We start from the raw sequence: 26,324 nt of genomic DNA on the forward strand, positions 1-26,324 counted from the left end.
GTACCCTCGCTACAATTGAAGATTATTAAAAGACTAATAACATTATGTAAAAAATAAACTTTTCAATAACAAGAAAGCAAAGTAAAACACTAAAACTAAGGCAATTGGGTAGCCACAGTACTCTCAAGTGCCTCACAGCATAGTTTATTGCTTAAACTAGCACTCTAACTATCAAAAAACAGATTAAAGAGTTCCAAAGCCTGCACTTTAAAAACCAGATTTTTCCATAAAGAAAAAAGGAAACGATGCTTTGAAAACATGCTTTTTCCAGCCAGCCGCCAAAAAAAGAAAAAGAAAACAGATTTTATCCTATATAAGTACCTATAATAACAGTAATAATGCTTTAAGCCAGAATTGAAACTGAAGATAATTTATTCTAATGTACCCCTTTTTATGTGTGTGCAGAAAACTAAAGGCCATCAAGGCAAGAATCCCTGCTCAAGTTTCCCCAGCCATCAGTGGTGAAGGACAACTGAAACCCAGTCCTTTTAATCACAATTCAGCAGTATGCAATGAGGCAGCAAAGACAATCCTCATACTTTTTCTGGCTGCCTTTTCAACAGATAGAACAATCCTAATACTGACCTGATTATCTTTTCTGGGCTGGCATGAACCTGCGTGGAAACAACAGGAATGGCAGGCACTTTCTTCCTGAAGCAGATGTGGAGAAGTATTACACCTGTGATGAAGAAAAGAAAAAGAAAACCTGCTTATGTTCAGAATATAAACTGTCTCAGCAGCATGAGTTGTTCATTTTCTACTGACTTGTTGCCTTACTTGTTCAGCAGTGGAACACATAACAAATCCTTATTTAAGATAGATAAAATTTGCTGTTAAAAAATCCATGAAAAATATAAAGTCATTTAAAGCTGGTTTCTATAGACCATCTGTTTCAACTTCTGCTCATTTTATGGGTGAGGAAAATGAGACCTGAAGAAGTTATGCAAAGAATCAATGACAATATAGCTACTTAGTGAACGAGCCAGGTTCAGAACCCAACTCTTCCCACCTCCAGTCCAGTATTCATCTGTACATCACAGATCACACTGCCCCATTTTTTGGAGGAAAAAAAAAAAATTCATGTTCTCTAGGTCTATCTGTCAAGCATCTGAAGATAAATGTGGTATAGAGAGGAACTGATTTGTTCTAAATTAAAATCAGAAAAATCACTTCCTCTCTCAAAGGTCATCCTCTAGCCTTAAGCTATTTAGCATGCCTTATATAGGATATTTAAACACTTCTTTTATTTACCATTCAATATTTCAATATGAAAACACTAGTATATGAATCATGAGATTCATATACTAGGTCTTTCTTAACTCTGCTCTCAACATATTCTATTGTCTTAGTCAATTACTTCTTTGGTCCCAAAGCTCCTTTATTCAAAAATGAGGAGCTTGGACTAATTCCCAGGAGTCTTCTAACTCTAAAATGCTATGCCTAAGAATAGTTCCATCTTTAGCAACATTCTGCTTTTCTGATCAACTATTTGTTTTTGCCATGTAGCTTTATTTAATCTCTTTGATCATATTATAAAAGTTCAAACAAAATCAGTAACAGTGCTTTCAAATATACAGTTAAATTTATCATTCAAAAACCTATCCAATGATAACCTAGTTTTGCTGTCTAACTGACTTCTTGGCTGGTTCTTATTTTATAGGATCCCAAGAAGAAGCGGAAAAAAAAAAAAAAAGTATTTTGTTTTTTTTTAAGTTTACCTCTTGGGTGCTTTTCAAGAAAAATCCTAAATCATTCCCTCAAATCATTGAATTAGTTATTCATTCAACAAGTTTTTACCAAGTGACTTGTCAGACTGCAGACACACAGGCTTAATGAGATAGAAGGCTTTAAAACGAGATACCACTAGTGAAATACTGAGTGCTATTAGGAATTCAAGTGACAGTAAGGGAATAAGCAGTCATGATGACATGTCTCCTAAATAATGACTTCAGAATATAGTTTCATTATTTTTAATATATTAATTGCTACATACAATTATTTGTAACATGTTTTAAATTCAGAGCAAAATAATAGAATGAATATCCAGATACTTGTCAAGAACCTAAATGTAAGTTATTGGTATTGTTCTAATGATTTGTTCCCCTCTATTCCATGCCCCACCTCTCTCACCCCCTCTGCCCCATAACTGCAACCCTGTATTTTGTGTTTCTCATTACCTTGCTTTTTAAAAAGTATATACATATCTCTCAACAATATATTGTTCCATTTTGCTTGTTTTTGAATTCCACAAAAATGGTATCAAATTGCTCCTGTCTTGTGGGATTTGATTTTTTTTCATTCAATATTATATGTTTCTAAGATTCATCCATGTGGTTGCACATAGCCATGGTTCATTTTTACTGCAGAATAATACTGCGTTGTGGAAATGTACCACAATTTAATTATCCATTCTCTTGTCAATAGCATCTTATCTTCCCACCAGGTTTTGTTTTGTTTTGCTATTATGAACATTTCTGTTATGAAAATTCTAATACAGTCACCAGTTCCATATGCACCAAAGTTTCTCTTAAGTATATGTTTAGGATGTGAGGAGTATGAGTGCCTTGAGTTGAATATCCCCCCAAAACTTAATCTCCATTGTAACTGTTGAGGGTGGGGAATCCTATTATGGTAATTGAAAGGTGGGGCCTTGAAGAGGTGATCAGATTGCAAGACCATGAGGTAGTGAATGGATTAAGAATGGTCAGGGGCCTGTTCTGAAGGCTTTAAAAGGAGCGCACATGGGAGTCTCTCTCTCTCTCTCTGCTCCACCATTTTCTGCCATGTGACACCCCTGAATTGCTGTAAAGCCACCACCAAAGAAGACTAGATATGTTCCCTGAAATTTGGACTTCCCAGAGTCTAAAATTGTATGCAATAAATTTAGTTTTTACAAAATACCCAGTTCCAGGTATTTTGTTATAAGCAACAGAAACAGATTAATAGAAAGAGTATGTTCAATTTTTCGTGATGATGCCAATTTTTATCTTCCCCAAAGTGCGTTTAGCAATTTATAATCCCACCAGCAACAGGCAGTTCATATTGATCGACATCCTCTCCAACATTTAGTAATGCCAACATCCTAACTTTGGGATATAAAATGGCATCTAATTGTGCTCCTAATTTACAATTTCCTGTTGATTAATAATGCTGTGCATGTTTTCATGTTTACTGGCTAACTCATATTTCTTCTTTTATGAAATGCCTATCTTCCTCCTGAGTTTGCCCTTTTCTTATTGTTTCATAAAAATTTTATATGTATTTCAGATGCTGATTATTTGGTTTTGCAAGTTTTAAATTACTAGGTACAGGCAGATGCTGAGATAAAGAAGCAGAAGCAGAAACAGCAGGAGGCCAGACAACTGGAACCAGTAAGCTAGAGTGTCAATGTTTTTCTCAACCCATTTTTGAATATTAATGTAATCTACAGATGTTTTAAAGTATCAGAAATCTAAAATATTACATAATTGATTCAGCTTTATAATTTTTCATTTTAATATAAATTCAGCCAAGAGCAAATGCTATGAAATTATTTCAGTACATTCTAATTGCAACATGCAATATGATTTTCAGGTATAAAGTTTTACACAGGTCACAATTTAGAAAGAGTTCCCATTCTGACTCTGACATCTCACGTATTTTTATTTCATGCTTTGCTTGCCTCCTATTTAGAATAAGTCAGTTATATTGCCAAAGGTGTGAGTTTAAGTGTATATACATACATATATATATATATATGAAAAGTGAACTTCAAAACTAAATTATATAAATTAGAACACTACAGAGACTTGGATTCCAGACTTGGCTCAACAATTAGCTGTACCTCCTTGGCCTAGCTATGATTTTCAATTAGTTTTCTACTTAACATGAGAACTGTGCTGGGTAAATTTAAAGGTTCTTTGAATCAATCAGACTCTGGCCTGAAGATCAATGAGAAACAATTTTTTTCCAGATAGCCCTGAAAGATTTTTAGAAGTCTCTTTCCAAGTTTATACGAAGTAGACAAACTAAATAATAACAAAAAGCTAAATTTCTGAAAAAATATTTTAATCGACAGGTGATAATTGTACATTTTTATGCTGTACAGAGTGATATTTCAATACATGTATACAGTGTGTAATGATCTGTGATATTATGATATGTATATTCTGGTTTTCATTTATAGTTCCTAGCTTATTCTAACCTTACCTCGCCTTTCTGTCTTGGAGCTGGCCATAAAGAAATTCTGGGAAGTACCTTATCTGAGTGTAGGTCATAAGACCCCTATTTGAGAAGGGGTCCTGCCCCATACAGGGGAGGAAGGAATGCTCCACACAGAGGCTGAGGAGAATCTGAACAAACAGGTCTTGCTGGGTTTCTCCACCCACTTTGTTAGTGTTAGGTCATACTCCTATTGTCCAGTCACATGTCTACACGGTTGTCCATGCTTCAATCATACCTACATAATAAATTTTTCATAAAAACTCAAGAAGACAGGGTTCGGGGAGCTTCCTGATAGCTAAACATGTGGAGGTTCCTGGAGGGTGGCCTGCCCAGGGGACAGCTTGGAAGCTCCATACCCCCTCCTCCAATACCTTGCCCTATGTGTCTCTTCACCTGTACCCTTTGTAATATCCCTTATAATAAACCAGTAATCGTGTTTCCCTGAGTTCTATAAGCAGCTCTAGCAAACTAGTCCAACCCAAAGAGGGGGTTGTGAGAACCCCAATTTACAGTTGGTTTGTCAGAAGTTCCAGAGGCCTGCACTTGTGACTGGCATCTGAAATGGGGGGCAGTCTTGGAGATTGAGCTCTTAACCTGGGAGATCTGATACTGTCTCTAGGTAGTCTCAGAACTGAATTGAATTACAGGATACCCAGCTGGTGTCAGCTGGAAAACTGCTGGCTTGCTTGCTGGTGGGGAGAAATCCCCATACATTTGGTCACAGAAGTTGGTCTTCTGTGTTGAAGACTGTTGCTGAGTATACAAACTGTATGTGTTTTTTCCTCACTCATGATCAAATCACAGCAATTAGCATACCCATTACCTCAAACATTTATCTTTTTTTTTTTGTAGTGGGAACATTCAAAAATCTTCTCTTCTAGCTATTTGAAAAAATACAATTATTGCTATCGATAGTCACCTAACAGTGCTATACAACACTAGAACTCATTCTTCCCACCTAGCTGTAAGCTTGTATCCATTAACTTTTTTGTATTAGCTTGTTTGTATACAACCCCTCCCTATTGCCTCCTTCCCCCTTCCCATTCCAGCCTCAAGTAACTATAGTTCTACTCTCTACTTCTCTGAACTCAACTTTTTTACCTCCCATGAGTGAGAACATGTGGTATTTATCTTTCTGTACCTGATTTATTTCACTTAACATAATATCTTGAAGGCTCATCCATGTTACTACAAATGATATTGGATTTTTTTTTATAAGTGAATGGTATTTCATTGTGTGTGTATATATATATATTGATAAAGAAAATGTGGTATATATATATACACACACACATATATATATATACCACATTTTCTTTATCAGTTCATCTGTTCATGGACATTTAGGCTGATTTCATATCTTAGCTATTGTGAATACTGCTGCAATAAACATGGGGGTACAGGTATCTCTTTGGTATACTGATTTCCTCTCCTTTGGATAAATACCCAGTAGTGGGATTGCTGGACCATATAGTAGCTGAAAAAATTTAACATGCAGTTTATATTATATCTTTCCTATGCCTTCCCAGGACTCCTGGCAGTTCATCTGATGAACAGCATTGTATAGGAAAAAAAATCAAAAGCCACATAAAATCTGAATCACCCTACATGCTGATCTTAATTCCTATATAAGCAATTAGAAGACAACTTCCAGAATCTCATGACATTTACCCACCTGCCTAAATCTGTACTCTTTTCCTCTGCTTGAATTTCAGGGATCACATCAAAGTCTAACTCCTCTTTGACACTAGGTATTATGCTTCTACTCCTACTCAAGGACATTGCTCTGGTCAGTCCCATTTCTCTCTCCTACGTCATCAATTTCCTCCTTTGATAAAGCAAAACCATTGGCAGATAGATTTCCAAACACTGGAGAACAACAACAACAAAAAACCCTTTGACCCCCACACACCCTGCTAGGAGATGGCCAATTTCTTTGATTCCCTTTTCAGCAAAAGGTCACAAACAAATGAGTATTCTGGGTCTGCTAGTGTATGTCCACTCAAATTGAACACACTCCAATTAGACTTTTCTCCATACCATACCACCAAAACTTGAAGGTCACCAATTATCTACACACCTTTAAATCCAAAAGCCAGACAGTTCTCATCTTTCTTGACTTATCTGCAGCATTTGGCATGACTCATCACACTTTCTTTACCTGGCTTCCAGAACAAAAGACTCTTGGTTTCCTCCTATCTCACTGGCCCCTTCTTCTTACCCTCCTTTGCTAATTCCTCCTCTTCTACTTGACCTCTAAAGTACAAGTTCTTACTCTTTCTCCCTGACCCTTTGGCAAATACTATTGACTGTATGTACAAAATATATCCAGAATCTGACCACTTCTCACCACCTATACAGGTACTATTCTGGTCAAAGTCTATACATCTCTCACTTGGATTTTTTGCCATAGTTTAGTAACTGGCCCAACTTCTACCCTTGCCCTATTTCAGTCCCTTCTCATCAAAGGAGCCAGAGTGATCCTGACAACCTTAAATCAAAAATCATACAATGTAACATCTGTTTCCAAAATGTTCCAGTGGCTTCTCATTTCACTCAGAGTAAAAGCCAAAATTTTTTAAATGTCATAAAAGAATCTATAGAACATGGCCCCCATTACTGCCGACCTCATATCCTACTGCCCACCTTGCTATTCCTTTTATTGGCCAGGTACAACCCTGCCTCAGGACCTTTACGCTTGCCAGTCTCTCTGCCTACATACTTTTCCAGGAGATGGCTACAGCAGTCCCTCCTTATCCACGGGGGATACAGGAATACATTCCGAGACCCCTAATAAATGCCTAAAACCGTAGATAGTTCCAAACTCTACACATACTATGTTTTCTCCAATACATACATACCTATGATGAATTTATAAATCAGGCAAAGTAAGAGATTAACAATAGTAAGTAGAGCAATTATAACAATATGCCATTTGGGGCCATTATGAAGTAAAATAAGGGTTACTTTAACACAAGCACTGCAATACTTTGACAGTCAATCTAATATTTTCAGAGCGTAGTTGACCATGGGTAACTAAAAATCACAGAAAAGGAAACCACAGATAAGGGAGACTATTGTATCTCTACATGCCTCACTCCCCTCCCCTTCTCCAGATTTTTGCTCGAATGTCTCCAGGATAAAGTCTTTCCTTCCTATCCACTCTATTTAAAATTTCAACAAGTCTGCCCCCAGCATTCCTTAACCCCCTGCTCTGATTTTTCTCCAGTGCTATCAACTAAAATTCACTTATTTCTATTCCTGTATGTCTATGTCCTCCCATGAAAATGTAAAATCCATGAGGGCCAGAGCTTTGTTTTGTTTGGTGCTGCATTTTCAACACCTGGAAAAGGGTCTGGCACAGAGTAGACATTTAATAAACTTTTTTTAAATGAGCAAATGAATAATACTCTTAAGGCTAAAAATGGGAATCTGAGTTTATAAAAACAAGATAATTTAAATAATCAAGGGATAACAACTAGATTTTTGATGTAAAATAATCATTCTAAAATTTCTTAAAAGTGATAATGATAACCCCAAAGACTTCAGTAAACACTGTAGCTAAGACTTCCACAAGCTTAAAGTAATCAATATTGTAAATAGCTCCCCCACAAATTAGGCTTTAGACTCTGGCCATCCACAGAATGATTCATTTATTTTCCAATAACTGCTGTCATTTTCAACAATGGTTGGCTTGCAGTGCCACAACACCAACACACAGGAAAATATTATAAAAATGTTCATTCCAAACTGGTTCCAGACAAGAACCAAGCTCTTTATAAATGAGGAAAGTCTAAAAATAAAGGGCAGATATTTTTAAATGTTTTAATCGTTTTGTTTGAAAATCATTTCAAACTTACAGAAAAGTTGCAAATATAAGAATACAAAAATCACTGTTATACCCAGATTTGCCTGTTATTAACATTACCCCCTTCGTTTTGTTATTTGTGCTCATGTGTTTAACCCTTCCTTGCCACTCTCTCTCACACACACACACATTCATATTTTTTAAATAAGAATAAGCTATATACATCATAGCCCTTTGCTCCTTTCCTTCAATGTGTATTTCCTTAGAGAGATTCTCTTTTATAATCAAAGCAGTTATCAACTTCAGTAGATTTAACATTATTACAATATCTTTATCTACTGTATGGTGTGAATTCTAATTTTTCAACTGATCCAATATTGTTTAAAGTATTTCCCCCCTTCACTATAGGGTCCAGTCTAGGGACAGGTATTGCAGTTATAAGTTATCTCTCTTAAGCCTCATTTCACTTAGAACATTTCCACAGTTTTTCTTTGCTTTTTACAACATTGACTTTTTTGAAAAACACAGTCCCCCCACCCCCCTTTAAGTAGAACATTCCTCATTTTGGAGTTCTCTGATTTTTCCTCATGATTAGATTCAGATTATGCAGGTTTGGCCAGAAAACTACATAGGAGATATGTATCCCCTCAGGGTGTCATATTTCAAGTCACGTGGTGACCATTTGCCCCATATTGTTGATGGATCTCAACAATGTATAATCACTATTTATCCCTTGCAACTACTACACAGTCCACGAAGAGACGCTTGAAAACCATGGAAATATCCTGCTCCTTACCAATATTTCCCCCTGATTTAGTTATGACTCTTGCCCTATCTAATCTTTACATGCTGGCTAAAAAATGATGATTTTCCAACCCCAGAACTGAAAATTCTACTGTAAGCAAGAGCCCTCTCTGCTATATTTATTAATTTATCAGTTTATTATTATCATTATGAATTAATTCATATTCTTAATGGTTTATAACTAATTATTATACTTATTGATCAAATTATCCCAGATTGGCCAGAGAGAATGCCAACAGGCTTCTTGTGACATGTCCCTTTTAAAAAAATTTTATTTATTTATTTATTTATTTATTTAAAAGATGACCAGTAAGGGGATCTTAACCCTTGACTTGGTGTTGTCAGCACCATGCTCTCCCAAGTGAGCATTTATTTATTTATTTATTTAAAAGATGACCAGTAAGGGGATCTTAACCCTTGACTTGGTGTTGTCAGCACCATGCTCTCCCAAGTGAGCTGACCGGCCATCCCTATATAGGGATCCGAACCCTTGGCCTTGGTGTTATCAGCACCACACTCTCCCAAGTGAACCATTGGCCAGTCCGTCCCGTTTTTTGGTTTTTTTTAAAAAAACATTTTCTTATTTTCTAGCTTAAAAAAAAAATTATCCAGGTTCACCTGGTATGTATCCTGCCCCAGCCTGAACTTAGCTATTGTGGCACTGGTTTGAGTTGAGAATGGTGTTAGAACCAAGATTTGAGAATTAGGTGTGCTCCTCGCTTCTTAGCCTTTTTGTTGGATAGAGCTAGAAAGTATGTGCACATATATACAAGTACACATACAAATATATGTCTATATAAATGTCCATACATACATATACATGTGTGTGTGAACGTACATTTATATATATAAACTGGTTTTAAAAACAATAAATTCACACTGATAGCTTTAATTCCATTCCATCCCTACAGGATTTATTTTTGCTTCCCCCCATCCCATATTTGTATGCCTTTCCTTCTTCAGGGAGAACCCTCACTCCAGCAACCTCAAAACGTTCACTCAATCCCCAAACCACCTACACATGTCCCAGAAGTGCTTTGTCCACATCACTACAAAAAACAAACCTAATAGAAGCTCAGGATTTGTCTGCAACCTCTCCCTATCACCTCTACCCAAGCTAAGGGTATATATGTATATTTTATTTTCCCTTCTTACACAAAAGATAGCATACTATATATTCTTGTTTACACTAACCAGCTCAATCCAGACAGAAGGAAGTGCTTCCCAAAATATTTCATAAGACCAGCAATATCCTGATATCAAAACCAGACAAAAAGATTAAGAGAAAAGAAGACTAGAAATCTAATATTCCTTGTGAACACAGATGCAAAAACTTCCAATGAAATATTAGCAAAACAAATATGGTAATATATAAAAGAGATATTACATCATGACCAAGTGGGATTTATCCTGGAAATGTAAAGCTGGTTCAACATTTGAAAAATTAATAAATATAATTCACTATATCAACAGAATAAAAACATCATATAATCTCAATAGATATATAAAAGCATTTGACAAAATTCAACATCCATTAATGGTTTTTAAAAATTCTCATTAAACTAGGAATATAATGGAATTTAAACTGATAAAAAGCATCTCTAAAATAGATACAGCTAACGCTGTATTTAATGGTGAAAGATTCACTGTGTTCTGTTGTTAACATTATACTGGAAGTCCTAGCCAGTGCAATAAGGTATGAAAAATAAAGGAATACATTGGAATGGAAGAAATAAAACTGTTCTTATTCCAGACAACATGTTTGTCTGGAAAACCCTCAAAATTTGGCAAGGAAACCTACTAGAGTTGATAAAGGAATTTAGCAAGGTTGCAGTATACAAAATTCAATGTACAAAAATCAATTGTGTTTCTACATATCAATAATGAAACTGAAAATTATATATACATAAAGTACCATCTATAATGGCACCCCAAAACCATGAAATGCTTAGTGATAAATTTAACAAATGATGTGCAAGATGTGTATTCTGAAAACTACAAAACACTGATGAGATAAGTCAAAGACAACCTACCTAAATAAATGGAGAGGCAGTCCATGTTCATGGATTGGGAGGCAATGCAGTCATGCTATCACTTCTCCCTAAATTTATCCACAGATTCAATGCAATCCCAATCGAAATTAGAGCAGACTTTATTTTTTGGAAGTCAACAGGATAATTCTAAAATTTACATGGAAAAGCAAGAAAACTAGAAGAGCCCAAACAATTTTGAAACAAAACAAAGTTGGACGGCTCATGTCACCTGACCTCCAGTCATATTATAAAGCTACAGTAATCAAAAGACATTGTAGTATTGGTGAAAGAACAGACACCTAGATCAGTGGAAAAGAATACAGATTCCAGAAACAGATGTACACATATATAGTCAATTGATTTGTTTGTTTGTTTGTTTTGGTGGCTGGCTGGTATGGGGATCCAAACCCTTGACCTTGGTGTTATAGCAACACCCTGTAACCAACTGGGCTAACTAGCCAGCCCTAAGTCAATGGATTTTTGACAAAGATGTCAAACAACTTAATGAAGAAAGGAAAAACCTTTCACCAAACAGTACTAGAACAACTGGACATCCACATGCAAAAAAAAAAAAAACCCACAAAAAAGTCAACCACCATATACAAAATTTAACTTAAAATGGGTCATAAACCTAAATGTACAACCTAAAAGTTCTAGAAGAAAACTTAGAGCAAAATCATTGTGATTTTGGGTTAGGCAAAGAACTCTCTGAAGGACATAAAAAAGCAGAAACCTTTACAAAAGAAAAACGTTGGCAAAGTGGACTTCACCAAAAGTAACTTCTGCTCTTCAAAAGATACTGTTTTGAAAATGAAAAGAGGCCACAAACTGGGAGAAGGTATTTGTAAAACACATACCAGAATGGTACCTAAAATATATAACAAACTCTCATAACTCAATAAAATAAGCAACCTAATTTTAAAAAGAGCAAAAGATGTTAACACACACACAAAAAGATACAGACAGAAAATAAGCATATGAAAGATGCTGAGTATCATTAATTATTCATGAAAAGCAAATTAAAACCACTTTGAGTAATGCTGCTATGAGCATTAGCCTTTTTGTGGACATGTGCTTTCCCTTCTTTTGGGTATATACCTAGGAATAGAATTTATAGTTCATTAGGAATATGTTCAAATTTATAAGAAACTAACCAACTGGTTGTTAAAACGGCTATACCATTTCACCAGCAATGTATGAGAGGAAACTTTCAGTTGCTGCACATCCTTACCAAACTTAATTAGTGATTCTAGTGAATGTGTGGTGGTATTACCCTATGGTTTTAATTTGCATTTCCCTGATGACTAGATGTTCAGCATTTTTCTATATACTTTTATCGTTTTATGTAGTATGTATTGGCCATCACAAATCCTCGGTGAAATGACTGTTCTATTCCTTTGTCCATTTTTTGACAGGGTTCTCTGTCTTCTTAATGAATAGTGAGACTTCTTTATATATTCTGGTTCAAATCCTTTGCCAGATACAAATATTTTTCCTAGTCTGTGGCTATTCTTTTCATTTTTTTTAATGGTAAAGCATGTTCACTTTGAAATAGTTCATTAAATAGTACACTTATGATTTGTTTACTTTTATTTACATTTATACCTGAGTAAGTTTATTTCTAAAAAAGAGATGATAGATTTCTCATTGAAAGGTGACAAAATCATCAACTAGTAAATAGTCTGAAGATGATACACTCTGGCCTACACATACTAAAAACTTGCAAGTAAGTCCTTACACTCCTAATTATGAGCCCTTCATAGCACTGGGTCCCTATGAGATGCCCAGACATGAAACCTAAGATTAGCAAGAGAAAATAACATGTTGAAGGCCTCTCTCCTGCAGGTCCTTACTGCAATTTAACCTCTAAAGTACAGACATTTCAGATTAAGATATATTGAACTTTTTGTTAATTACTGCGCAAGTTTTAAATGCAAAGTTTATATTGATAGAGAAAGCAAAGAAATTCAACCAAAGTGTAATTACATAAAAGACTAACTCATGCAAAGACTTTCAATAAGCACCTGACTATCAAATACACATGCTAAAACAAATAAAAAACATTACATATTTTTTGATGACAGCACAGATAGCTTTATATAAATAACTACTGCATATTAGTCCTTAATCATCTCCAAATTACCTTAACTAACTTTAACTATAAGAAGCAAAAATCATATACTGGCATTTTTCATATTAACAAAAGTATATTCTTAGAATACAAAATATCAAATAGAACACATTTTTTGAAGTAAAACAATAATAGTTGCTCTCCACCAAAATACCAACTCTTCTTCTTTTCCCCTAACCCATGCCCCAGAGATGGTCATTATTAAATTTGGTGTACATCTTTCCAGATATTTTCTGTACTCAAATGAGTATATATGTCCATGAATATACATATACAAGATGTATCATGTACATACGTGTCTTCACAAACACAAAACATAAGGCATATTAGCATTCTAAAAACCAAAAAAAAAAAAAACAGAAGTTTTAAAATCGGGTCTTCATAGTTGAGAAATATAAAATATAAAATCAAAAAGGGAAAAGATTTGAGTCAACTGAAGCCAAAAATAAGTTAAAATTAAAAATAAAGTCCTATGTTGTGGCTACAAATCTTGCTTAAGTTTTGGGAACTTATAGAATGTATTATTACTTCCGTAATAGACACTTGAGTGGCTGGAGAGCCTATGATCCTTCCCTTTTCTGAGTCATGATCAACGACCTTGAAAAGATCAGAGGAAAAATGGTAAGGAGATTTGGGGGAACAGCTATTTGAATGAACCTCTCAGAACAAGGCCATATTATAAAAAAATTCCTATCCCATGTGTATGTTCACCAGAAATCTGCCACTGCCAAAGCAAACAAATCAAAATATAAAGCTTCTTGAAATAATAATTGGATGGATAAGATGACCCACATCATATAGATCAAGCCATACTCTTTCTCCAGCCAGGCTGGGCCTTGCTCAATAGGTTCATGAAAACCACCAGGTGGAAGGAAAAGCAGTTATGCAAGGGCTCTATTGCATGGACTCACGTAAACTGACCTAAATACCAGCAGTGTTGAGAACCCATTTGCCTGAGTCCCCATAGGAACTACTTCTTAGCAGGCAAATTACATCAAGCCCTTTGCATTACAGAAAGGTGAGTGCTGGTACTCACTGTTAAGAAACACCAGTTCTGAATTTGCCTCTGCCAGCACCACTATCCAATACTAAGTGAATGCTTCATATAAATCATGTGGCCTCTGATCCAGGAATTCACTTCAAATGTCCGTGGGTAGGTGCCTAGGGACCTCACTAGTCTTTTCAAACAGACTCTTATTCAAACATGGCTGTCCCCACAGTAGAAGGTAATGGCTTCTTGACACTTGACATGAAAGTCGTTGCCCCACCTAAAAAATTCTGAAATTGGGGTGCAATCCTGTACTATATAAAATAGGATCTGCACTACCCATCAATAATATGATGTCTCCCACCTCCAGAACACACAGGTTAGGAGAACCAAGTGGTGATGATAAAGATGGTGTCTTTCATCTGCTCTCAAAATTTTGCTTCTTGTCTCAAGAACTCTGAAATACACTGACTTACAAGTTTTACTTAGAGAATGAATGAGTGGCAGGATGGCAGACTAGAGGTGCCCATCACACGATCCTCCCACAGAAAGGGACCAGAGCAAGGAAAGGTCATCTAAGTACAGGGTGAAAGCATTGGTGGGAGAGCATGGGAGAGAAGGGGGACCCTGGTGAGGAGTCTGTGGAGCATGAAAGCCAAGCAGAGTGCTAGAGGAGAAAGAGGCACGTAGCTTTAGCCATCATCACATCTTCCAAACCAGGATCAGCCAGGAAGAATTCTCCCTTGTGGCAGAAAGAATCTGCTCTGCCATAAACACTTCCCAACAGTAACCCTACCCTTGCTCCTGCCCCAGCTCATCCTCACCACCACTGTGGTTGCTTCTACCATTGTCTAGTCCCAGAGGTATGGCCCTTCTCCCCCCACAGGAGTTCATCCTGCACAGTGTTACCTACTGTGTGGCCCATGTTGCCTGCACAGCACCAGGTACCTGCATGGCACCAGCCTTCCAGCCGCCTGTGCTGCCCTACTGACAACATGACCCCAACCACCTGACTGCCAGCACAGCCCCACCTGCCTGCCTGGGCCCAGCCATCCAGTTGTGCATGTATGCAACCCCCCCCACCCATGTGACCCCAACTGCCCATGCAGTCCCACCTGCCCATGTGGGCCCTGTCATCCAGCCACCTGTATGGCCCCACCCACCTGCATGAGCCCGGCCATCAAACCGCCTGCACAGTCCCAGCCACCCTGGCTGCCTATGCCAACTGCCACAGCAACCTGCTTGTCTGTGGCCCCACCCACACACATGGGCCCTACCATTTAGCCACCTGCACGTCCACAGCTGCCCAGGAGTTCACATGGTGCCCACCCACCTGCGTAGGTCCAGCCACACCTGCAACCCCAGCCATAGACATAGCTACCAGTATGCCCAGGAAATACTGAATCTGCCCAGAACTATTGACTCTACCCAGAACAACCAAGTCCACCTGGAACTACTGAAACTACTGAGCCTACTCAGAACCAAAACTAAAACACTCCACTCAATAGGCAATATATAACAAATCTATAGGAGGGAGTCTTTCTCCTCAAAAGCCACCCGAGAGAAATAGAAGAAGCAACCACCAGATGACTAGGCATCAACACAGAGATACAAGAAATATGAAAAACAAGAAAATGTGACACCACCAAAGCAACACTATAATTCTCAAATACCAGACCCCATACAACAGAAAACTGTTGATATGCCTGAAAGAGAATTCCAAGTAACAATATTTTATATTTTTTACAGTTTTTTAATTGAAACATAATTGATCATATATACTTGGGGGTATGGAATTGAATATCAATACATGTGTACAATATGTAGGGATCAAATCAGGATAATTAGTTATACTCATGTTTACAAAATGTAATCAATCTTTGTGACCCTTAACTAATTTCTGGCTACCCCCATTTCCACTCCCCCTTTCTCACCTCTAATAACCACAATTCTGTTCTCTTTATGAGTAACAATCTTAAGGACACTCAGTGAGATACAGACAACATGACAACATAAGAAAATCAACCCAGGACATGAAGAAGGAAAATTAAAAAGAAACAAACACTATAAAAAACAATCTAGCAGAACTCCATGAACTGAATGACTCATTTAACAAAATAAAAAACTACCTACAATTGAGAGGGTAAGCAGTTGGCTGGCCCAAGCAGAAGAATTTCTGATCTTGAAGACAGTCTTTTTGAAATAACCCATGCAGACAAAAAAGAAAAAAGAATTTAAAAAAAGAATAAAATCTAAGAGAGCTAGCAGACTACCTTAAGCACACAAACATCTGAATCATGGGTGTTCTGGAAGGGAAGAAGAAAGGAAAAGGCATTGAAAACATATTCAATAAAATAATAGTGAAAACTTCTGAGGTATTGGTAGTTACAGACTTCCAGATCCAAGAGGATCAAAGACCCTCAAACAGATTCAATCCAAGAAGGTCTTCTCTAAGACACATTTTAGTCAAACTGCCAAAAGTCAAAGTCACCTATAACGGAGTCTTCATCAGACTAACTGCAGATTTCTCAGCAGAAACCCTATAGGCCAGAAGAGAATGGGATGATATATTAGTAATATAAGAAAAGGTAATAAAAGTAATAAAAGAAAAAAACTGTCAGCCAAGAAAATTATACCTGGCAAGTCTATCCTACAGAAATGAAGCGGAAATAGTGTATTTCCCAGACAAACAAAAGCCATGAGAGTTCACCACCACACAACCAGCTTTACAAGAAATCCTTAAGGGAGTCCTGCACATGGAGCCCCCAAAATGATAATCAGCACCATTAATACACAAGAAGAACAAACATCACTGGTAGAGCAGAAAAGCAAAATAGAAAGAAAAAGAAACTATAACATACCAGCTCAAAAGACCAATAAATGCAGAAGACATACAGTAAAAGGGAAAGAAAGGAACAAAAGATACATAAATTAACCATAAGGAAAGCAATTAAAGATGCAAAGTAAGATAATATCTTTCAATAAAAATTCTAAATGTGAACGGATTAAATTCCCCACTCAAAAGACACAGACTGGCTGACTTTATTAAAAAAAATAGACCCAACTACATCCTGTCTACAAGACTCACCTCACCTGTAAAGACATATACAGACTAAGAGTGAAGGGATGGAAAATGATATACCACACAAATAGAAATCAAAAACAAACAGGAGTGGCTATTCTTATATTGGATAAAATACACTTTAAACCAAAAACCATAAAAAGAGACAAAGAAGTCCATTTTATAATGATAAAGGGATCTATCCAGCAAGAAGACATAACAATCAGAAATATATATGCACCCAACACTGGAATACCCAGATATATAAAGCAAACACTATTAGACCTAAAGAAAGATATAGACCCAAATACAATAATAGTTAGGGACCTGAACACCTACCTCTCAACATTGGACAGATCATCTAGGCAACAAATCAACTAGAAACAAAAGATTTAAACTACACTTTAGACCAATTAGACTTGGCAGATATCTATAGAATATTTCATCCAACAACCACAGAATATATATTCTTCTCATCAGCACATGCAACAGTCTCCAGAATAGACCACATGCTAGATCACAAACCAAGTCTCAACAAATTTTAAAAAACTGAAATCATTTCAAGTATCTATTCATACCACAACAGATTAAAACTAGAAATCAATAACAAGCAAAGTTATGGAAACTGTACAAACAAATGGAAATTAAACAACATGCTCCTGAACAATCTATGGGTTCAAGAATAAATTAAATAAGAATGAAAAATTTCTTAAAACCAATGAAAATAAAGACAGATCATACCAAAGCCTTTGAGATACTGCAAAATCAGTATTAAGAGGGAAGTTTATTGCAATAACCCTTCCATCAAAAGAATAGAAGGATTTCAAATAACCTAATTCTACACATCAAAGAGCTAGAAAAACAAGAACAATCTAATCCCAAAATTAGTATATGAAAAGAAATAATAATGACCAGAGCACAACTAAATAAAATAGAGATCCCCCAAACAGTACAAAAGATCAATGAAACAAAAAGTTGGTTTTTGGAGAAGGTAAACAAAATAGACAAACAGGCTAACTAAAACAAAAAAAAGAGAAAAGACTCAAATAACAAAAATCAGAAATGAAAAAGGAGATATTACAACTGATACCACAGAAATACTAAGAAACATTAATGAGAGGGTTATAAACAATTATATGCCCCCAAATTTGAAAACCTGGAGGAAATGTATGTATTTCTGGACACATACAAACAACCAAGACTGAACCAAGAAGAAAGAGAAAACCTGAACAGATCAATAACCAGCAATGAGACTGAAGTAGTAATCAACAGTCTCCTAACAAAGAAAAGCTCAGGACCAGCTGGCTTTACTGCTGAATTCTACCAAGCCTTTAAAGAGGAATTAATACCAATTCTCTTTAAACTATTCCAAAAAATTAAGACAGAAGCCACTCTTCCAAATTTTATGAGTCCTGCATCACCCTGACCAAAACCAGACAAAGATACAACAAAAAAAAGACTACAGGCCAATATCTTTGATGAACATAGGTGCAAAAATCCTCAACAAAATATTAGCAAACAGAATACAGCAATACATCATCAAAAAAATTATACAACATGATCAAATGTGATTCATCCCAGTGATTCAAAGATGGTACAACATACAAAAATCAATAAATATGATACACCACATCAACAAAATCAAGGACAAAATCCATATGATTACCTCAATAGATGCAGAAAAAGCATTTGACAAAATTCAACATCCCTTAATGATAAAGACTGTGAGTAAATTAGGTATAGAAGGAAAGTATCTCAACAGAATAAAAGCTGTATACAACACAGAGCAATCAGGAAAAAGAAAGAAAGAAAGGGCATACAGATTGGAAAAGGCAAAATCAAATTGTCCCTGGTTGCAGATGACATGACACAATATAGGGAGAAACCCAAAGACTCTACAAAAAACTCTTAGAGCTGATAAATGATTTCAGTAAAGTAGCAGGATACAAAAACACACAAAATCAGTAGCATTTTAAGAATCCAATAACAAACTAGCAAAGAAAGAAATAAAGAAAGCAAGCAAGCCCATTTACGCAGTGACCAAAAAAATTTAAAAATACCCAGGAATCAATTTAACCAAGGTGTTGAAAGATCTCCACAATGAGAACTACAAATCACTGCTAAAAAAATTCAAAGAAGACATAAAAAGGTGGAAAGACATTCCATGCTCTTGGATTGCAAGCATTTACACTGTGAAAATGTCCAGACTACCCAAAGTGATCTACAGATTCAATGCAATCTCCATCAAAATACCAATGACATTCTTCACAGAAATAGAAAAAACAATCCTAACATTGATATGGAACAACAAAAGACCCCAAATAACCAAAGCAATCCTAAGCAATAAATAAATAAATAAATAGAGCTGGAGGCACAATGCTACCTGACTCAAACTATACTTTAAAGCTATAGTAACCAAAACAGCATGGTAGTGGCATAAAAACACAGACCAATAGAACAGAACAGAGAACCCAAATATTAACCCACATACTTACAGCCAACTGATCTTAGACAAAGGCAACAAGAACATACATTGGAGAAAACACTGCCTCTTCGATAAATGATACTGGGAAAACTGGACATCCACATGAAGAAGAATGAAACTAGACTTGTACCTCTTGCCATATATCAAAATCAACTCAAAATGTATTAAAGACTTAAATATAAGACCTGAAACTATAAAACTCCTAAAAGAAAACATGGGGGAAACACTTCAGGAAGCAGAACGGGGCAAAGCTTTATGAATATGACCACAAAAGCACAGGCAACAAAAGAAAAAACAAACAAATAGGATTAAACTAAATTAAAAAGCTGCTGCACAGTAAAAGAAACAACAAAATGAAAAGACTAACCCACAGAGTGGGAGAACATATTTACAAATTATGCATCCAACAAAGGATTAATATACAGAATATATGAGAAACTCAAACAACTTAATAGTAAAAACACAAATAACCCAATTAAAAAATGGGCAAAGGACCTGAATAGGCATTTTTCTAAGTAAGATATACAAATGGCCAACAGACACATGAAAAAATGCTTAACATCACTCAGCATCAGGGAAATGAAAATCAAAACCACACTGAGATACCATCTCACCCCAGTTAGACTGGCTATTATCAAAAAGACACAGAATAACAAACACTGGGGAGGATGCAGAGAAAGGGGAACCCCCTACATTGCTGGTGGGACTGTAAATTGGTGCAGCTGTTATGGAAAATGGTATGGAGGTTCCTCAAACAACTACAGATAGAACTGCCATAGGATCCAGCAATTCCACTGCTGGGTATAATACCCAAAGGAATGGAAATCATCATGTCGAAGTGATGCCTGCATTCCCATGTTTATCACAGCTCTATTTACAGTAGCTAAGAGTTGGAACCAACCTAAATGTCCATCTTCGGACGGCTGGGTAAGGGAAATGTGGTATATTTACATAATGGAATAGTACTATACCATAAAAAATGAAGGAAATACTGCCATTTCTAGCAACATGGATGAACTTATAGAAAATTATGTTAAGTGAAATAAGCCAGAGAAATACCACGTCCTCACTTAAAAGTGAGAGCTAGAAAAATAAACAAAAAAACAAACAAACAAACAAACAAAAAAAGATACAACAATCAGAATAATATGCTGAACTTTGAAAAGGAGAGAACAGAACTGAGGTTACCAGAGATGGGGAGAGGGAAAGACGGATAAAAGAATCGACAAATGGCATGAAAAATGGTAACACTGTATAATATTGAATACACTAATTGTCTTGATTTGAGCATCATATACTGCTTATAGGTACTGATATGCAACTCTGTACCCCACAGACATGTACAATAATTATGTTTCAATTAAAAATAAATAAATAGAAGTTTTACTTAGTACCCACAGAAGAAATACTTATACTAAGAGACAAAGTAACTGTTTTCCTCTATTGAAAGCTGAGCTTATCATATTCAGTTTGGTTTCCTCAAAACAGTAGCAAAACAAGCAAAAATGGAGGCTACAGAACAGGTTGGGTTGACTGTCCCTGAATATCAAGTGAAAGAGGGTTGCTATCACACCTTTGGGGCTAGGAAGATAAAAAAAAAAAAAAGAAGAAGAAGTAAGGGCAATCTCCTGTAGTATCCTCTAGTAGTGCTAGCAGTGCAGTGTTAATGTTAGTGGAAAACTATCACAATTCCATACAGTTGGAACTACCAGGGCTCAGACCCTTTCAGGAATGAAGGGCTGAGTCAGCTTTCTTGGATCAGAACCCTGATAAGCCAAAATACTAGCAGAAGGTAACAGAAATATGAACTCTGAAGTGAAACAGGTTAGGGCTTATGGAAAACCCTAAGGATTGTAGTAACCATTTATTTCCTTACTAGTCAGTGGTGTGTTATAAATAGCCCTGTCTTTACCTTTACATACATTTTATTTACTCTTACTTTACCCAATCACGCAGATGGCAAGTTGGCAAGAATTAAATTCAGATTGTAAAATATCAAGAAAGAGGCAACATGATATCACCCCGAGTCAGTATCCCTATGGCACTGCCTCTGGATGTGGTACCTTAGCTTGCATTTGGACATACTCCTACTAGAAAAATTGCATCTGTTTGAAAGATGGCAGCACCCAGCAAGGGATTCCTGTAGAGGATTCTTAAAGCAAATGTACTTCACAGGGCCTGGTTTTCCAAAGCCTCGCAGTTTCAAATACAGACCTTGCAGAGGACTGGAAATTTTCCTCAGGCTATAAAGTCTCTGGTGTAAGAAAGATTTGTGGCATGGCAAGGTTGCTGGCTCAAAGACAGACTAGTTACTGATTGAAATGTAAAGATTCTGGAAAATTGCTGGAGTGAGAAGGAATGTTTGCTAAGATCATGCTTTTGTTGATAAGACCACTTAATTGCCATACTGGAATGTCATCTGGCTTGTTTCTCTGAAAGTTACCAGCCTATATTGTAAAACTATAACCCCACCTATGTTCTCTTCCTGTAACTTCCTGGTCTGGAAAATAAATGCAGGAAGAGAACCCCAATTCGGGGTTAATTTCCCAAGGAAGGGATGCCTCTCGCTGGAGGGTTCCGGGGAAGTTAACCACTTCAGGGTCTCTCACTGCTCAGAAGAAATGGGCTTTGAGTAATCCTTTGCATCTCCATCACCCAGGGGAAGTGAGACCATATACAGCCCACCAGAGTTTACTGATGCTGATGGACAGCCCCCTGAACCGAGCCAGCTTGCTCCAGGTTATATCTATACACAGAAGGCTGTGCTGATTGAAGTGAACCTCCAGACTCAAATCCCCAGAAACTTTGACTGCTTTTGTAGCTTCATGGTTCAGCTTTTACACAAATTCAGTGTTTGAGCAGCTGATGGCCTCCAGAAGCTCTTGAAAGTAATTAAGAATCCAATGTCAGATCACTTCCCAGTTGGATGTGTGAAGATTGGCACTTCTTTTTACACCCCAGTCATCAGCAATGTGGGAGAGTTGGTGCCCAGCAGTGATCCTGTTGTTTTTGTGGTGGTGGCTTTTGTCCATGGCAAGGTCAAAGTGGAACATACAGAGAAAATGGTGTCCATCAGCAATTACCCTCTTTCTGCTGCCCTCACCTGTGCAAAGTTTACCACAGTCTTTGAAGAAATGTAGGGAGTTATCTGACAGCAGCAGAGCCTTGTTCTGAAACAAAGAACTGTTGACACTGCACCCCCTGACCCTGCTCTGAACCGACTGCTGGAAGATGACCTTCCTGCACCGAGACTGTGGAATTCGGGGAAGCCAAGGCTGTACATTTGCTATTTGTTTACCCTATAAATACTGTTCTTGTAAAGAAAAAAAAAAAAACAAAAACCTGCATCAATAGATGTGATAACAGGGGAGTGAGGGGAAAGAAGAAAAGGGAAGAGGGGTGGTTAAGCTACCAAAGAGTGAGATGTTCTAGACACTTATACCAAAGAGGGCTTCCCAGCTTCTCATTTCCCCTTCTTTGGGAGTGGCCCCCAGCACACAGATGTAGACTCGCAGGCTACGACCACACATCATAACTCTGCATCCCCTGGCTCTGGTGGAGACAGACACCTGATCAGAACAGGGCTAATCTAATCTTTTCTTCCTGGAATATAAGAGGCAAGGTATAGAGACTAAAACTTTTTTTCCCCCTCATGGGTAGTGCTGCATTTATTTGCATTAAAAAAACTTCCTATGCACAAACAAGCTGACTGTTTTTGAGGGCTGAAAGCGCTCTTGTGGGTGGCCGGCAGAACGGTACTGGTGCAAATTACTGTGTTTTAAAACCCAGAGTTACACAATGTGTAAAAATTTCATTTGCATGTTAGGATACCAAGAAAATTCAGCTGCAATTAAACCCTATATTGCAGCTAAACCACGATATTAGGTTGTACAACACTGCGAGACTGATGAAAGTTGCTGGACAATCACTTGTTAACATTATGACTCCTCAGTGCCCTCCAGGGCTCCTGCAGAGACAATAAATCTTTAGAATGAAGTCACCTTAATGGCAGGAGTCTAAAAAGAAGGAATAAAACCTGCTGATGATATCATTGGAACAACTCCGGTTTCTTCTGTTCAAGCCTCACTTGTTCATCATTCAATTTCCAGTATGAGTTCCATATATTCCTTTTCTCCTCAAGCTAGTGAAAGAAGGAATAAAACCTGCTGATGATATCATTGGAACAACTCCGGTTTCTTCTGTTCAAGCCTCACTTGTTCATCATTCAATTTCCAGTATGAGTTCCATATATTCCTTTTCTCCTCAAGCTAGTGAGTGAAACCAAAAAATGCTAATACAACTTCTCTAGGAAGTAAAATGAAAGGTGTGGAAGGTTCTCATTTTAATGTCAAATTATCATAATCATACACTTTCCTTGCTTCCTCTCATCCCCACTCAGAAACTAAACTAACAGTGTAATTTTGCCTTCAGAATTGTGACTTTAGCACCCCATGCCTAACATGCTTTTTCATATCCTCCTATTTTGCAAGAAAGCATATTTACTCCAAAGCTTAAGTCTGTTTGTTTTAGCAGCAGTTCTCTGTTAGGACGCTAGGATGAAGCATCAGCAGTTTTCTGCATCTCATGATGCCATACCAGTGCCAATAAAGCAGGCTAAATAATTACTGATTAACAATAGAAATGATTTTTTTCTTCCTTAAAAGATACTTAATCATATATAAAAGAATGTCAAGCCCAGCCTGTTTCTACTCTCCATGTGCCTTGCTTCTCCTGTGACTTAAATCCTAGATCACATATGTACTTATGATAGGAGATGCTTAAGCAGGTGCAGCCCTAATCTTTGATTCTGGATTAAGACATCAGTAACACTACCCTGCCTTTATATTCCAGACCAGATGAAGGTTTCTGGCTCATTCTGATACCCACCCTGTTCTACTCCTACTCTTTCTGCTATCCTAGACCTGCTAATAGCTCAGTTATTATAACTAAGCTTCTGTTTTGATACTTTTGGAGGTCCCTAGTCTGGTGCCTGCCTTGTCTCTTCCTAGGACTGGGATGCCTATTTTCAGTTACCAGTCCCAATCCCAAGGACTGTTATAAGGCCATTATCTAGAGCCCAGCACCCAAAGATAGAATTCTCTGGTGGTCACTCATATAAATATATGACTGCATGTATGTTCTCATTCATTCATTTAGTTATTTACACACACATACACACATGTACACACACTCCTTCCTATCCCAGATTCCATGTGTTGCTTCACCTTGAATCCCATTAAGAATAGGTTGACTGGATTGTTCTCTGGCTGTTCTACCCTTGCTATGCCTACCAAAAAGAACTTTTCCTCAGTACATGTAATTTAGGCTAGATTGGCTCTAACATGCAGCACTATTCCTAACTGTGAACTCATTCTAGTCTGTCCTGTATAATAGTAACCTCTGTCCTACTGTAAAACTTGGCCATGCTCTCTCATATCACAAATACAACAAAGCTCTATCAAATCTTAAGATATGACAAAGGTAAGCAAACTTACGGAATTTAGAAATAAAGCAAATAAACAAAAGAAAATATTTTCTAAAGATATAATGTGGAATATACTATAAAGCATATGTACTTCACAGGGCCTGGTTTTCCAGAGCCTTGCAGTTTCAAATATTGACTTTGCAAGGACAGGAAAATTTCCCCAGGCTATTGAGTCTCTGTTGCAAGATAAGAATTGTGGCACAGCAAGGTTGCTGGCTCAAAGGCAGATGAGTTACTGATTGATATCTAAGTTGCTGGAAAACTGCTACAGGGAGAAGGAATGTTTGCTTAGATCAAGCTTTTGTTGATAGCTTTACTGGAATGCCATCTGGCTTTTTTCACTGAAAGTTACCAGCCTATATTGTTAAACTATAACCCCATCTATGTCTCTTCCTGTAACTTCCTGGTCTGGAAAATAAATGCAGGAAGAGAACCCCAATTTGGAGTTAATTTCCCAAGGAAGGGATCCCTCTTGCTGGAGGGTTCCAGGGAAGTTAACCGCTTTGGGGTCTCTCACTGCTCAGAAGGGATGGGCTTTGAGTATCCTTTGTGTTTCCATCACCCAGGGGAAGAGGGGTGACAAATCTACGGGGGGTGAAGCAACACAAAGCAACAGTATAAGCTAGAAACTTTGCAATACAGTAAAATTTAAACAATTATGTTATAAAGATTCCTGGACATTTACATGCTGAGATTTATTTTTTAATCACCAGACTATAATTTTTTAAAATAGAGAAAAAGACAATACATTACATTTTGTAAATATATTCTACTATAGCATATTAAAATGGCCATCTGAATCCCAAGAGTTCTAGCAGCAATTTCTTGATAAAAAACAGATAAGGTACATCAGAGTAATAAAACAATGTATACATCTAGTCATATAAATTAGTGCCTCTTTTGATCAATGATGAATTCTTATTTATGAAACTTGTTAAATTTCTAATTCCATTTAGTGCCAAAAAATGGGATTCCCATCACTTCTCCAAAATCTACTCCACAAAATCTACTCTCATTTGTGATCAAACCACAAATGAGATCATCACCAGTATAAGGAAAAACTACCAAGCACCCCAAGATTCAAGAACAAAAGTGTGTGTGTTTACTTCGGCCCCTTGTAAGCCCAGAGAGCTGCAGTAAGAAAAAGTGCAATGGATATATAAGGAACTCCAAATACTGTGCCTGGGGGGGTAAGCCAATAAAACTCAAAATTCATGCTGTTACTATATTATTTAATAATTATCTGTTCATAAGCTAAACTAGCATATAAGCTCTTAGAAGGAAGAGCATCTTATCATCTTAATATTTTCAGTACACAAAGAAGAC

The 26,324-nt window shown here is 37.0% G+C and overlaps 1 protein-coding gene and 1 pseudogene across 8 annotated transcripts in view; one reads left to right on the forward strand and one right to left on the reverse strand.

Moving 5' to 3' along the window:
* Positions 1-26,324, reverse strand: part of WDFY3 (WD repeat and FYVE domain containing 3) — a 273,216-nt gene that overhangs the window by 233,578 nt on the left and 13,314 nt on the right. For all 8 annotated transcript variants that reach the window (XM_063108855.1, XM_063108859.1, XM_063108857.1 and 5 more), the window contains one exon: positions 586-679. The gene's annotated coding sequence lies outside the window, so the exon portion shown is untranslated. The remainder of the gene's footprint in view (positions 1-585; positions 680-26,324) is intronic.
* On the forward strand, positions 15,071-22,653 carry LOC134385745 (ribosomal RNA small subunit methyltransferase NEP1-like; annotated as a pseudogene).

The sequence above is a fragment of the Cynocephalus volans genome, chromosome 9, assembly GCF_027409185.1.
Source record: "Cynocephalus volans isolate mCynVol1 chromosome 9, mCynVol1.pri, whole genome shotgun sequence".
NCBI lineage: Eukaryota > Metazoa > Chordata > Mammalia > Dermoptera > Cynocephalidae > Cynocephalus > Cynocephalus volans.